Raw genomic sequence first — 16,471 nt, 5'->3', positions numbered from 1 at the left:
AGATCATGTGAGCTATTACATGAAATCCCACAGAACCCCCTACGTTGGTCGGGGAGTCTACTTGCTTAGGGTAGAACTCCATCAACTTTACACTCATTCTTTAACTTTAACTTTAAGGGCTTTCATGGATACATTAGCCTAAGCCTACAAGGGCTCCTATGTAGGCACATAGTTAATGAGATAAGGAATTGCTACTAGGATTCCTTTACCGAATCCCACCCCAATGACCCATTCGGTGCTAAGTCAATTCCCCAGAATAGTTTAATACTTCAAAATATTCATAGCATAGAGCTTGAGAATTCAAAACATCATATTCGGTAGAATAGCTCATTAAAACATTTGCTAATTCAATTGTGCAAGAATTGTCCTTATTGCATAAAGAATCCATCATTCATATCATTTTATTATTTTTTTATTTCATAAGACTCTATTTTGATCATAGACATTGGTTTCATAAACAATACTTTGGAGTCAAAACTTTTAAGTCAAACTTCATTAAAAATATAGTAAAACTAGGTGGGTTGAAATTACTTAAAATTTCAAACATGTATGTAAATGAAATAATGTATAAATACTTTGAAATTCATCCAAAAAATCATGATTTAAATAGCCCACCATAAATATCAAGAACCTTTAAAGAGATAAATAGAGAAAATACTTGCAAACCATCATTTCATACATATGAAATCATTTTGCATCAAAATAGACCAATGAAGCCTTACATACCTGGAATCTGAAGCTTTACTTAGAATCGAAGGAAATAATAAACACTCTTGAATCTTAGCCTTTTCTACTCGCCGGAGCATTTTGTGTACTACTCAGAGTATATGAATCACCAAATAGTATTTCTATACTACTAAGAACTAAAACTATATTTTGAGAATGAGTAAAGAAGTGTATAGAGACAAGAGTTGCTTTAGAAAGCTTGATGAACAAACTGATGAAATAAAGTGGGTATTTATAGGTTTGAAGGAGGGACCTAACAATAATTAAAATACTTGTAAAGAAAAATCTAAAAATTTAATGGAGGATTGTGATGTCATGGGTGATTTCAAATGGAGGACTATTGATTTCATGGGTGATGTCAAATGTATCTTGGTGAGATGAATCTTCTTTTTACGGAATACCCTTTTTCGGAGCTATGTTTGAAAAAGATAATTTCTTAATCAGGATTTAATGTCTTCATATGAATTGTAGCTATAAAAGTCGACTTTCATGTCGTTTAAAAATCAATTGATTTCGAGTATCCTAAAGTGAGATATGATTTTTTGTCTACAAATACTCTATTTTGCCACAACACAGGTCTTGCAATGATTAATTTGTTTGACCTACTTAGCCTTAAACTATTAAGCTATGGTATTCACAAAAGTTGTAGGTAATGATGTTGGGGTAGTGAAGTAATTTGAATCACCTAAAGTATACCATCCTATTAAAAGTTATGCCTAAAATACAGAAGCAGTATCATTTTGCATGCCTATGGCAAGAAAAGTTGAAATGCAAGGATTTCAAGTAATTGAGCAAGGACAACTTAATACCTTAGGTTTGGGTAGAGGGAAAAACATGGGGTATCGCTTAATCATATCCGCTTCCACTTTGCATATAGAACTTTCTAATTATTGACTCCTCCAAAGGACTTTAACAGATACAACTTCTTTGTTCCTCAATTTCTTAACTTGCCAGTCCAAAATTTCAACCAGGACTTCTTCATAGGTCAAGGTTTTTTCAACATTCACTACTCCCAAAGGAGCAATGGAACAAGTATCACCTACACATTTTCTCAACAAAGATACATGGAACACCAGATGAACCATAGCCATTTCCAATAGCAACTCCAACTCATACACAACCTTGCCAACACGTCTCACAATTCTATGTGTCCCTACATACCTAGGGCTCAATTTCCCTTTCTTACCAAACCAAACCACACCCTTCATGGGTGAAACCTTCAGATACACCCAATCACCCACATTAAACTCAAAATCACTCTTCTAGTGTCGGAATAGGACTTTTGACGACTTTGAGCAATCTTCAACCTTTCTCTAATGATCTTCACCTTCTCTAAAGCACTAAGTACCAAATCGAGGCCCAACAAGGTCATCTCACCTACTTTGAACCAACCAACCAGGGATCTACATCGTCTCCCAAACAAAGCCTCAAACAGTGTCATCTTAATACTTGAGTGGTAACTATTATTATAGGCAAAATTGATGAGTGGTAAATTTGAACAACCATACAACCATCAAAAAAGATTCGGACCCATTTTGAACAACTATGCCACCATCATTGGTAGCACATAACTGCACCCCTAATGTAGCCAACCAGTGAACATCTTTCACCAACTCCCTCTTCCCTTTATCAGTATAGGCCACACTCCTCATAGACACTCTACTAAGTGCATCGGCAACCATATTGGCTTTACTCGGATGATAGTGCACACTCATGTCATAGTCCTTGAAGAGTTCTAGCCACCTCATTTTCCTTAGATTAAGGTCCTTTTGGATGAACACATATTGAAGACTTTTATGATCGGTATACATATCCACATGTACCCTATAGAGGTAATTCTGCCAAATCTTCAAATCCAAAACAATGGCCGCCAATTCAAGGTCATGGGCAGGGTAGTTACGCGCATGCACCTTTAATTGCCTAGAAGCATAGGCTATGACCTTGTCGTTTTGCATTAAGACACAACCTAAACAAATCTTTGGAGCATCGCAATATATAACAAACCCTTCTAATCCTTCTAATAGAGTCAAAATAGGAGCAGAGGTAACTCAATCTTTCAAGGTCTGGAAACTCTTCTCACACTCATCTGTCCACATGAATTTGACTTTTTTTTGGTCAATTTCTTCATAGGAGATGATATGGAAGAAAACCCTTCGAAGAACCTTCTATACTACCCAACTAGACTTAAGAAGCTTCTAATATCTAAAGGAGACAACGGTCTAGACTAACTCTTGACTGCCTCTATTTTCTTAGTATCAACCTTTATCCCATTGCCGGACACTAAGTGACCAAGAAATGTCACCTCCTTCAACCAAAATTCATATTTATTAAATTTTGCAAATAATTTCCTATCCCTTAACGTTTAAAGCACAACTTTCAAGTGATTCTTATGTTCTTTCTCACCTCGAGAGTAAATCAAAATATCATCAATGAAGACCACCACAAAAGTATAAAGGTAAGGTTTGAACACCCTATTTATCAAGTCCATGAATACCATCGGCGCATTCGTCAATCCAAAACTTATCACCACAAACTCAAAGTGACCATACCTTATTTTGAAAGTCATTTTGAGAATGTCACACTCCGTCACCCTTAGTTTGTGATAGCCAGACCAGACTCGATCTTGGAGAAGTGAATTGCCCCTTCCAATTGATCAAACAAGTCATATATTCTAGGGATTCAGTACTTATTCTTAATGGTCATGTTATTTAATTTTTGGTAGTCTATACACATTCAAAGTGACCATCCTTCTTTCTCATAATTAACACGGGAGAACCCCATGGCAAAATACTTGGCCTTATAAACCCCTTTTCTAGCATGTCCTTTAATTATTCCTTTAACTCTTTCAACTCGGCCGGGGACATCCGATAAGGAGGAATACAGATAGGTTGGGTATCGGGGAGGAGATCGATACCAAAATCAACTTTTCTTTTTTGGAGAGACACTGAAAAGGTCATCGAGAAAGACATTGGGGAACTCATTGACAATGGAAAGTAACTCAAGGAGAGGACTTTCGGAGTCAACATCCCTAACCCTCACAATGTGATAAATACAACCTTTAGAAATCAATTTTTGGGCCTTAAGACAAGAAATAAACTTACCTTTCACCACTGAATCATGACCCTCTCATTCAATAATGGACTCATTTGGAAATTAGAACTTGACTCGATGAGTCCTACAATCTATGAAAGCATAAGATGTATGTAACCAATACATCCCAAGAATGACATCGAAATCTACCATGTCAAGCTCAATTAGATCACAAGGAATAACTTTATGCAAGATAGATACGGGAAAATCCCTATAGACCTTTCTAGCAACAACCGACTCACTAACGGGGGTAGACAACAAATAAGGCTCTAATAACATTTTGAGTGACACGTCAAACCTGTTAGCCAGGAATGGAGTAACAAACAATAAATTTGCACCCGGATCTAATAATGCATACACAACAAAAGCAAAAACCTTTAACATACTGGTAATGACATTGGGTACGTCCTCAACCTCTTATTTCCTATATAAGGCATAAAAGTGGTTGGTGTGTTGGCCACATCCTTAGGCTTGTTGACCATAGGAAATTTGGCCTTGAGGCCTACCACCACCACCTCTACAATCCCTAGTATGGTGTACCAGCTTGCCACACTTGAAGCATGTATTAGAGCCCTCTAAGAATTACTTTTTGTGAGTCCTTCCACACTTCTTGCAAGCGGTGAAAGTTTGAGCACCAACATTCTCTCTTGGAATCATTGGATTAGCACCCTTGTCCTTGTTGAACCTTGAAGGAGGAGTATTGGTGGAACCTTGTACCACAAACCATTGCCCACCTTGGACTTTGCCATTGTTACTATAACCGCACCTTTGAGGGTTAAACCCTCCACCATCTACTCTAGCCTTTTTGAACCCCCTTATTCTCTCTCTCAGCTTTTCTTCTTCAATTTGTTCTGCGTAAGTCAGTAATTGAGAGATGTCCATCTCCTTGATCAACATGGCCATTTTTCACTCCTTGGACACCAAGCTTGAGACACCAAAAATAAACTTGCTCATCCTAGCTCTTGGGCCGGAGACCATGAAGGGAGCATACTTTGACAACTTAGTGAATTTGAGAGCATACTCTATCAAGCTCATACTTCCTTGATGGTGGTTGGTGAACTCTTGGATTTTGGCCTCCCTTAGCTCTAATGGGAAGAAGCGGTCTAGGAAGGACCTTTGAACTCTTGTTATCCGATCGGCCCTATTTCTTTATCCCTCTCAATAACCCATCGTTTGTACCACACTCGAGCCACACCTTTAAGTTGATAGGCCACTAGCTCAGCCTTCTCATTCAGTGGCACACCCATGATAGCCATAATCTGGTACACCTCATCAATGAACTCCATAGGGTCCTCAAGTTTAGAACCATCGAACTCGAGTGGATTCATCCTTTGGAAATCCTGAATTCTAGAGGCCGAATTTTGCATTTGGGAAGGAGGAACACCTTGATGCCCTTGGTTGGCTATGACTTGAGCCAATAACGTAATGATATTGTAAAACTCAGCATGGGTTACCCCTTCCTCATGATGTGGGGTATTGGGAATCGGAGGAGCTTGGTCCTCATCATCAACTATTGCTCTTAGAGGTGCTCTACCATGAGCATTATCTAGAGAACATGAAATGGGTCATTAATTAGAGGAAAGCTTAGGATACTCTAAGGCATGACATGAATTTGAAAGAAGTGAAAACTTTCCTAAACATCTCATAGTATCCTATTCATAATTATAGCTTGCTCCATAACCATGAACAAGATCCCATTTGATAAAGTATGTTGGACTCTGAGGACTATTCAAAACTTCAGGATCTGATACCAAATTTTTCATGACCCAAGCCTAGGGCCTAGATATGACATGACGAATGAAAAACCCGAAAGTACCTCAAATAAGCCTCTTAGAATTCTTTTAGACTTTCATAGGTAATGACAATAAACAAACAAACGAAAATCATAATAGTAAATCTTCAACTTACATATGTCCAACAATACCTCTAACTTTTAGATTTAATGGGGATAAGACAAGTTCCTAGCTCACCCTCAATTATAATAAAAAGAAATGTCATAGTAAGTGTCTAAATATATCAACATATCATAATCTAAAAAGATAAAGGAGTATTGTTCCCAGAATATGGGAACTCACCAAAATTAGCCTTTAAACGAAATCTCAACTAGCCACGTACAGAAGAACGAGGAGGAGTACCAGTCCTTACATGGTGATATCATGCAGGCAAAAGAGTATATGTTAGTACTTTGAATGTACTAAGTATGTAGGAATGCATTACAAAGTAAAACATTTAGGACATTTATAAGGTAAAGTACATAAATGAGTGCATGCATGAGTAATCAAGTAGATATTATTTAAATCACACAAGTGGATATATATATGTATGAGTAATCATGTAAATAGCTTTTGAAATGTTCATTTGTGGAAAGTTGACTATAACCGATATTAAGACCCTGTGGGCTATTAGATAGAATCCAACACAACCCCCTACATTGGCTGAGGAGTCTACCTGCCTGGGTAGAACTCCGTCAATGTCACCCAAAATAGGCCATGAGTGGCATCCACACTTAACCTCCTAGGTGGGAGAACCAAAGATACAAACCCAACTTACATTAACGATTCAATTCATAAACCACGACAATAATGTAGAAACTCAATCTTATTAAAGTCAAAAATAACAAAAAACTCTAAAATCTATTATATAACGTTCCCCAAAATCTGAAAGTCATCACATTAGGACATCTAAATTCTAAAACTAAGTATGAAAATATCAAACACTAGAATAAATAAATAACATAATGTGTCAGAAAACTAAGGACACCATGCCCTGACCAAGAGAATCCATCATGAGCTAGAAGGATAGCATACCCTGAAATCTGATGAACTTGAGATTGACTAGAGATGAGGTTGAGTCAAAGTCGATGGAATATTCATTACACTCCACAAAATAAAACAAAGTAAAGATACAAGTATGAGTCAGTACAGGACAACATATACTGAGTAGGTATCATCGTCCGACTCAAAATAAAAATCAATATGCATCAAGGAGTAACGGGAAATCAACGATAGCATTTAACGGGTAGAAACAACAAGATCAAGATCAAATGACCACATAATAAACAATTACATAACCAGTCAATAATATTAAGACCACACATGAGGGCTCAGGCCTCCACATCATGCTCTTTTAGGAAATGAGTTATTGGAGATTGGATAGCATTAAGTTATTTTAAGTTGTTCTCTTTTAATATTACCTTGCCAGAATGTGACACCCGATCCAATAATACTGTGTCAGAATGTGACACCCAATCTAATAATACCGTGTCAAAATATGACACCCAATTCAAATATACCATATCGAAATGTGACACTCGATCTAATATAATTAATTTATCATTCTTTATTATTATATTCTACTTCATTAGCAATATTTTATCAAGCCTTCTTTACTTAAGGCACCATTTTTGATAAGGCAATTTCAATTTTATAGATTTCACAGTCTTGAGATTTCAGACCAATCACACAACATACCAACCATCCAAACCACAACAATTAAATGCATAGTAAACTTCACACATTGCTCAATGACTATCAATCGCTATTAAGAGTCTATTTATGATATAGAATAAACCATAACCTACCTTAAATGAAGAACCAAACTCAAGCAAGCTAATTCACCAGCACTTTTCCTCTACTCAATGCCTTGGAACTTTTCCAATCTAAAGAGTATATAATATTCGCAAGTAAATAATTCCGTAGACACCCATATTACTATATATCTATCTTAGACCCAAAAACTTACTCGAATCTATAATTAATTTTCTAAATTTTGATACCAACTAATATATCAAGTCTCATATTACTAAATTTTAAGCAAGGGTTAAGCATCCATTTCTTCCAATAACATAAACCTAATGATATTCATATAATGTGATACCCTATTAATTAATTATCTATCTCAAATATCAATACCTGAATCATAATGTGAATATAATAAGAAAATTCTAGCGAATACTTAAAACGTAATTATGAAAATAACATGTTGGCAGAAGAACACTAACTGCAGAACCTATATGCCCCATATTCATATACTCATTATGCAATCATGACCTCACCACTACTCCAACCGTCTTTTCTAATTCATTACTTTTTTTCCATCACTAAATTGGACATTAAGTAATATACTATATATATATATATACCCTATGTAGCAAGTAATTTACAAAACAAAGTCGTTACCTGAAACAAATTTTCTTAAAGAGGCATTCGATCATCTCTTCATCGTCCTATAGGTATGTACTAAAAGTGGGTAACCCTACTAACTTTAATTTAATAAATATGGATAAGTGGTATGGGTGTTAAATAAATTACCACTTTGAACCATTAATTTAATTAGTTATTTAAATTCACCCCTCAACTAAATAATCATAGTTATCGAATAGTTCAAAATACCCATTAAAAATTTACAAGGTGAATCTTTTATGAAATAAAAGACCCTAGTACTCAAAATGACCTAATGGGTCGTTACAATAAACTTTACATTCATTATTTAACTTTAACTTTAAGGGCTTTCATGGATCCATTAGCCTAAGCCTACAAGGGTTCCTATGTTCGGACATAGTTAATGAGACAAGGGGTTTCTACTAGGATTCTCTTGTCGAATCCCACATCAATGACACACTCGGTGCTAACACAATCCCACAGAATAGTTTAATACTTTAAAATAGTCATAGCATATAGCTTGAGAATTCAAAACATCATATTCGGTAGAATAACTCATTAAAAACTTTGGTAATTCAAATATGTAAGAATTGTCCTTATTGCATAAAGAATCCATCATTCATATCAATTCATCATTCTTTTATTTCATAAGACTCCCTTTTGATCATAGACATTGCTTTCATAAATATTCATTTGGACTCAAAGCTTTCTAGTCAAACTTCATTGAAAATATAGTAAAACTAGGTTACAGATGGTATTACTGGTTTTACTGCATAACTTTTATTCATATTTGCATTGCCTATCATTAGCATAGTTGTTTGTACCTATCGATAGTATAGGATGCCGTACGGGTTTACCTGTTTGTGAGTGAACTTTCTAGGCACACGGGGGTTCAGAAGGTATTGTCTTACTAATTTTAAACTTATGGTGGTATAAAGGGTGGTCTCTTTTTTGGAGGTAGTTACTGCCCTTGTTCTTATTTACCTAACTTTTATACAGGTATTTAGTTGATACAACCCCTTGGGCCTCTACGTGATATCTGTGTTTACTTCTTTTAGTAGGGTGTTACTTAGTTGCTCCCCCTTTCGTAGTGTGTCTTCATGTTTATGTCTTGGGTTGGAGCCACCAGGTACGTTCATACTTGTTTCTTATTTTCTCCCTCTTTCTTATATCTAATGTTTCTTATTGTAGGTTTCCGTATTATTCTTATTAGTTACTTGTGATATATACTCCTTGCTTACATGTTCTTTATACTTGCTTTATCTTTGGAAATCAGTCGACTGAGGCCTACTGAGTTCCATTTGTTAGTACTTATACTACAGTTCTGCACCCTCAAGATCATAGTACGGGTTTTCACTACTAATTTTGATATCGTGCGGATAAGTTCTTGGATTTTGGAGACTTGGGTGAGCTCTTAGCATTCGGAGTTGCCTATATCCTTTTATTTTGGCTTGGACTAGTCTTTATTTGGAATTGGAAGACAGTCTATATTATTATTACTATTATTGTATATGTATAAACCTTGTACTTCCTTATTTGGTCTAGTGACTCGACTACCGAGTGATATCAAGTCTCGGGGGTTATCTTGTTGTATTATTCTTATTCTTCTTTTCTTATTATTATTATTATCATTATTATTATTATTATTATTATTATTATTATTATTATTATCCTTTATATAGGCAAACTAAATAGACATAGAGAATAAAAATAGGTCCCATAACCAAGATCTAAATGGTTGGCGGTAGTCCGCGCGACCATCTAGATTTTGGTTGAAACTATATGTCACGACCCAAAATGGGTCATGAGTGGCACCCACACTTAACCTCCTAGGTGGGAGAACCAACGATACAAACCCCAACTAATAAATATAACAATAATGCGGAAGCTCAAATAAAAACATTTTCCCCAAAACCTGAAAGTCATCACATTAAGGACATCTAACTTCTAAAATACTAAGTCTAGAATGTCAAACACTAAAATAAAATAAGTGACATAGTTCGTGTCCGAACACTAAGGACATCATGTCGTGACTAAGAGAATTCATCGTCAGCTAGAAGGATAGCTCACCCTGATATCTTATGAACTGAAGATTGACTAGAGCTTAAGTCAAGTCGAAGCCGATGGAAGACTCGCTGCACTCCACAAATAAAACAAAAAAAGATACAAGTAGGGGTCAGTACAGGATAACATGTACTGAGTAGGTATCATCGGCCGACTCAAAATAGGAATCAATATGCAATAAGTAATAGCGAGAAATCAACCGTAACACTTAACAGGTGGCAACCAACAAGATCAAGATCAAGTGACAACACAATGAACCATTTCATAACCAATCAACAATATTAAGATCACACATGAGGACTCAAGCCTCCATATCACACTCTTTTGGAAAATGAGTTATTGGAGATTGGGTAGTATTAAGTCATTTTAATTTATTTTTCTTTAATATTACCGTGCCGGAACGTGACACTCGATCCAAATATACCGTGTTGGAGCGTGACACCCGATCCAAATATACTGTGTCGGAACGTGACACCCGATCCAAATATACCATGTCGGAACGTGACACCCGATCCAAATATACCGTATCGGAATGTGACACCCGATCCAACTATACCATGTCGGAACGTGACACCCGATCCAAATATACCGTGTCGGAACGTGACACCCGATCCAAATATAATTAATTTATCATTCTTCATGATTACATTCCACTTCATTAACAATATTTCATCAAGCCTTTTTTTATTCAAGGCACCATTTTTGATAGGGCAAGTTCAAGATTATGGATTTCATGGCCTCGGGATTTCAGACCAATCACAACAACATATCAACCATCCAAACCACAACAATTAAATGCGTAGTAAACTTCACACATTACTCAATGAATATCAATCACTATTAAGAGTCTATCTATGATATAGAATAAAAACCATAACCTACCTCAACCGAAGAATCGAAGTAATGCAAGTTAATCCACCAATGTCCCTCCTTTCTTCAATGCCTCAGACCGTTTTCAATATATCAAGTATATAATATTTATAAGTAAACTAGTCTGTAGACAGCAATATTATTTATATGTTTAACCTAGATCCCACAACTCATCCAAATCTATAATCAAATTCCTAAGTTTAGATACAACTAATATCTCAAGTCTCATATTCCTAAATCTTAAGAAAGAGTTAAGCCTTAATTTCTTCCAATATCATAAATTTGATGATATTCATATAACACCTTACACCTAATATTTAATTACCATCTCAATATATCAAAACATAAATTAAAATGTGATAATTGTAAGAATAATTTACTACAAAAATAAGAAGTAAGTGCAAAAGTGGACAAATTGCAGAACTGAGCCACAACCTATGTACACTATTTTCATTATAGCTAACTTTTTTTTTCATATTACCCAATGTAGGAACGGCATGTAACATGATTTGGAAGTTCAACTTTTCCATATTCATTACTCTTTTTCCCAATACTAAATGGACATTAAGTAATATACTATATATATATATATATATATATATATCCTATCCTAGCAGGTAATTGACAAAACAATTCATCACCTGGAACAAATTTTCTTAAGGAGGCCTTCGATTGCCTCTTCGTCCGCCTCCGCAGGTACACCCTTCTCTTCTCCTTTCTTTTCTAATTAAAATAATTATGTATTACAATTCATAAACCCTATTCTTTTATTTTAATAATAGGTATAGAGTATTAAATAAATTATTAACTTAACCCACTAAATAAATTAGTTATTTAAATTTACCCCTCAACTACATAACCTTAGTTATTGAATAGTCCAAAATACCCATTAAAAATTTACGGGATGAGTCTTTTATGAAATAAAAAGCTCTAGTTCTCAAAACGACCTAATGGGTCGTTACACTATATCCTTAAGCTTTTAATTAGCAAGGATAAAATCAAATTATGAAAGATTTTTATTTATTTTATGACTATATGAAACGTTTTCACCCAAGCAAGGGGCCTATCAGATATTCTGATACATAACATTATTAATTTAGTAACTAGCAGTTCTAACAGTGGAAAATACTGCTCTTTTTTCTCTTTGTTTTGACGGGGACTTACACCACCACTGCTTGCTAAGAAAAATCAATAAGGTAGCATCGAAATCGATTGTACCACCATCTCAAAGCCAAGTCAAAAAACTATGATAAAAATCTCTTATATTTTAACTGAGTCTGGTCTTTCATGATGAATATATAATAGAACTTAGATACCCAACATATATATGAGATTTCTAGCTGGGCATAGTCACAGCTATGGAGAAATATAGAAAATCAAAAGTAAAAACTGGAAAAAAAAACACCTTACTCCAAAGGTTATGCCGAACGAGATTCTTTATTCACAAACTTAGATATTTAGAGAGAGAGTTTACAAGAGAGAGAGAGAGAGAGAGAACTTAAAAGCTTCTACCTAGAAATGAAAAACAAATGCTCTTTATGTAGGCAGACTAAAGAGACATAGAAAATAAAAGTGGGTCCTTCATGTGGTCCCTAGTATAGTATATTTACTGTTGATAGTGTTTCTATTGTTGTTAAGAAAATTATTTTCTTCTTCTTTATATGGCTGGAAATATATCCTCTCAGAGCCCGATATCTTTTCAATCATTTAAGGGTCCGGAGTGATCGCCTCATTATGCTTTTCCTTTACATTTGACAGTTATTGTCACGACCCAATCCTAGGGCCTAGACGTGACATGGCGAATGAGGAACCTGAAAGTACCTCAATCAAGCCTCTTAGCATTCTTTTAGCCTTTCATAGGTAATGATGATAAATAAATAAGCGGAAATTATAATAGTAAATCTTCAACTTACATATGTCCAACAATACCTCTAACTATTAGATTTAATGGGGCTAAGACAAGTCCCTAGCTCACCCTTAATTATAATAGAAGAAATGCCATAGTAAAATATCTTAACATATCATAAGCTAGAAAGATAAAGGAGTATTGTTCTCGGAACATGGGAACTCACCAAAAGTAGTCTTCAATGGAATATCAACTAGCCACGTGGAGGAGAACGAGGAGGAGCACTGATCCCTACATGGTGATATCATGTAGGCAAAAGAGTATGCGTTAGTACTTTGAATGTACTAAGTATGTAAGGAGGCATGAACATTGGAGAAACATTAAAACATTTATGTAATATGGAACATAATTTAATGTATGCATAATGAATCATATATATATCTTTTAAAACATTCATTTTGTGGGAAATTAACCATAACCGACATTTAAGACCATGCGAGCTATTACATGGAATCCAACATAACCCCCAACGTTGGCCGGGGAGACTACTTGCCAGGTAGAACTCCGTCACCTTCATTCATTTCTTTAACTTTAACTTTAAGGGCTATTTATGGATCCATTAGTCTAAGCCTACAAGGGCTCCTATGGTTGCACATAGTTAATGAGACAAGGGGTTGCTACTAGGATTCCCTTACCGAATCCCACCTCAATGCCTCATTCGGTGCTAAGTCAATCCCACGGAATAGTTTAATACTTCAAAATGTTCATAGCATATAACTTGAGAATTCAAACATCATATTTGGTAGAATAGCTCATTAAAACATTTGATAATTCAAATATGCAAGAATTGTCCTTATTGCATAAAGAATCCATCATTCATATCATTTCATCATTTCTTCATTTCATAAGACTCCCTTTTTGATCATAGATATTGCTTTCATAAATATTTATTTGGAGTCAAAGCTTTCAAGTCAAATTTTATTTAAAACATAGTAAAACTAGGTGGGTTCAAATCACTTCAACTTGCAAATATGTATGTAAATAAATATACATAAATACTTTGAAATCCATTAATTAAAAATCATGATTTAAACAACCCACCATGAGTTTCAAGAATCTTTAAATAGATAAATAGAGGAATTACTTGTAAACCATCAATTCATACATATGAAATTATGTTACATCAAAATAGAATAATAATTATTAGTTTAACCATGATTCATACTATTAAGTAAAATTAAAAATTACCATAAGAAAATATTACTTGAAATCAAAAGACTTAATTGAAAGAGTTTTTGGACTACATGGGTGAAAGAACCCATGGATAAATACCCACATAACTTAGAGTAGAGCTTAAAAAAAATAAATATAATTTATCATATAATCAAAATAATTTAGACATGAGAGTGGAAGGAATACTCTCATTGAAGCCTTACATACCTGGAGACCGAAGCTTTAGTTGGTACCGAAAGACTTAATGAACACTCTTGAGTCCTAGCTTCTCTCCTCGCCGGAACGTTTTGTGTACTACCCGGAGTATGTGAATCACCAGAATAGTATTTCTTCACTACTAAGAACTAAAACTATATTTGAGAATGTGTAAAGAAGTGTATAGAGAGAAGATTTGCTTGAGAAAGTTTGATGAATAAAATGAGGAAATAAGGTGGGTATTTATAGGTGGTAAAGAGGGGTCTAACAATAAATAAAATAATTATAAAAAAAAATTTGAAAATTTAGTGGAATATATTGATGTCATGGATGATGTTAAATGGAGGACAATTTATGTCATGAGTGATGTCAAATGTATCTAGATGTTTCTATGGTAGGAGAAATGAGTTATCTTTGACAGAATACTCTTTTTGGGAGTTGCGTTTGAATAAGATAAATTCCTTATTAGGATTTGGTGTCTTCATAAGAATTGTAGATATAGAAGTCTAGATTCATATCGTGTAGGAATCAACTAATTTGGATAAACCTACAGTGAGATATGACTTTTCTTCTATAAACACTCCTTTTCATCACAACATCCTACCTTACAAAAATTAATTTATTTGACCTACCTAACCTCCGAAACTTAAAATATGGTCTTCATAAAAGTTGTAGGTAATGATCTTGTGGTTACTCAGAAAATTGAATAACTCAATTTGGATATTCCTATGAAAAGTTATTCCCAAAATATAGAGGCTATATCATGTTTAGGCGAAAATTGAAACATCGTATACAACGTTTTTAGGGGATGTTACATTATCTCCCCCTTGGGAACATTCGTCCTCGAATGAGAAAAGACTTAGCTTGAGTAGACTAGAGTGTTAACAAACAACCTATCATTAATGCAACAGTGTAATTTAAAATATCATTTAAAATATATTTCATAATTTTGCAAGCATATGACAAGAAAAGTTGAGATGTAAAGATTTCAAGTAATTGAGCAAGGGCAACTTAATACCTTAGGTTTGGGTAGAGGGGAAAAGATGAGGGTATCTCTTAATCATATCCTCTTCCGTTTCCCATATTGCACTTTCTATTTGTTGATTCCTCCAAAGGACTTTAACAGATGCAACTTCTTTGTTCCTCAATCTCTTAACTTGCCGATCCAAAATTTCCACAGGAAATTCTTCATAGGTCAAGTTTTCTTCAATATTCACTACTCCCATAGGTACAATGGAACTAGGATCACCCACACTTTTTTTCAACATAGACACGTGAAACACCGGATGAACCATGGCCATTTCCAATGGTAATTCCAACTCATATGCAACCTTACCAACACGTCTCACGATTCTATAAGGCCCTACATACCTAGGTCTCAATTTCCCTTTCTTACCAAATCGAACCACACCTTTCATGGGTGAAACCTTTAGATACACCTAATCATCCATATTAAACTCAAGATCCCTTCTTCTAGTGTCAGAATAGGACTTTTGACGACTTTGAGCCGTCTTGAACCTTTCTCTAATGATCTTCACCTTCTTTAAAGAATCAAGTACCAAATCAGGGCCCAACAAGGTCATCTCGCCTACTTCGAACCAACCAACTGGTGATCTACATCATCTCCCATACAAAGCCTCAAACGGCGCCATCTCAATACTTGAGTGGTAACTATTATTATAGGCAAACTCGATGAGAGGTAGATGATCATCCCAATTCCCTTTAAACTCCAACACACAAGCCCTTAACATATCCTCTAGTGTTTGAATCGTCCTTTCGGTTTGCCCATCCGTTTGAGGATGGAATGATGTGCTCAACTTTACCTTAGTACCGAGGCCTTTTTGAAATGATCTCCAAAAGTGTAAAGTGAATTGGGTACCACGATCCAAAATAATGGATAATGGCACACCATACAACCTTACCAACTCTCGAATATACAACTTAGCATAGTCTTCAGCACTATAGGAAGTTTTAACCGGTAGGAAGTGAGCTGACTTAGTCATTCTATCAACAATTACCCAAATCGAGTCATGACGCTTCCGGGTATGAGGCAAACCCACTACAAAATCCATATTCACATCTTCCCACTTCTAAGTAGGGATTTCAATGTCTTGAGCTAGTCCACTCGGCCTTTGATGTTCGGTCTTCACTTGTTGGCAATTTGTACATTCGGACACAAACCTTGCTATGTCCTTCTTCATGCCACCCCACCAATACAACTCCTTTAAGTCTCAGTACATTTTCGTTGAACCAGGATGAATGGAGTATCTAGAATTATGAGCCTCCA

Source organism: Solanum dulcamara, chromosome 2, assembly GCF_947179165.1.
Source record: "Solanum dulcamara chromosome 2, daSolDulc1.2, whole genome shotgun sequence".
Lineage (NCBI taxonomy): Eukaryota > Viridiplantae > Streptophyta > Magnoliopsida > Solanales > Solanaceae > Solanum > Solanum dulcamara.
Note: the sequence above shows the minus strand (reverse complement) of the source record.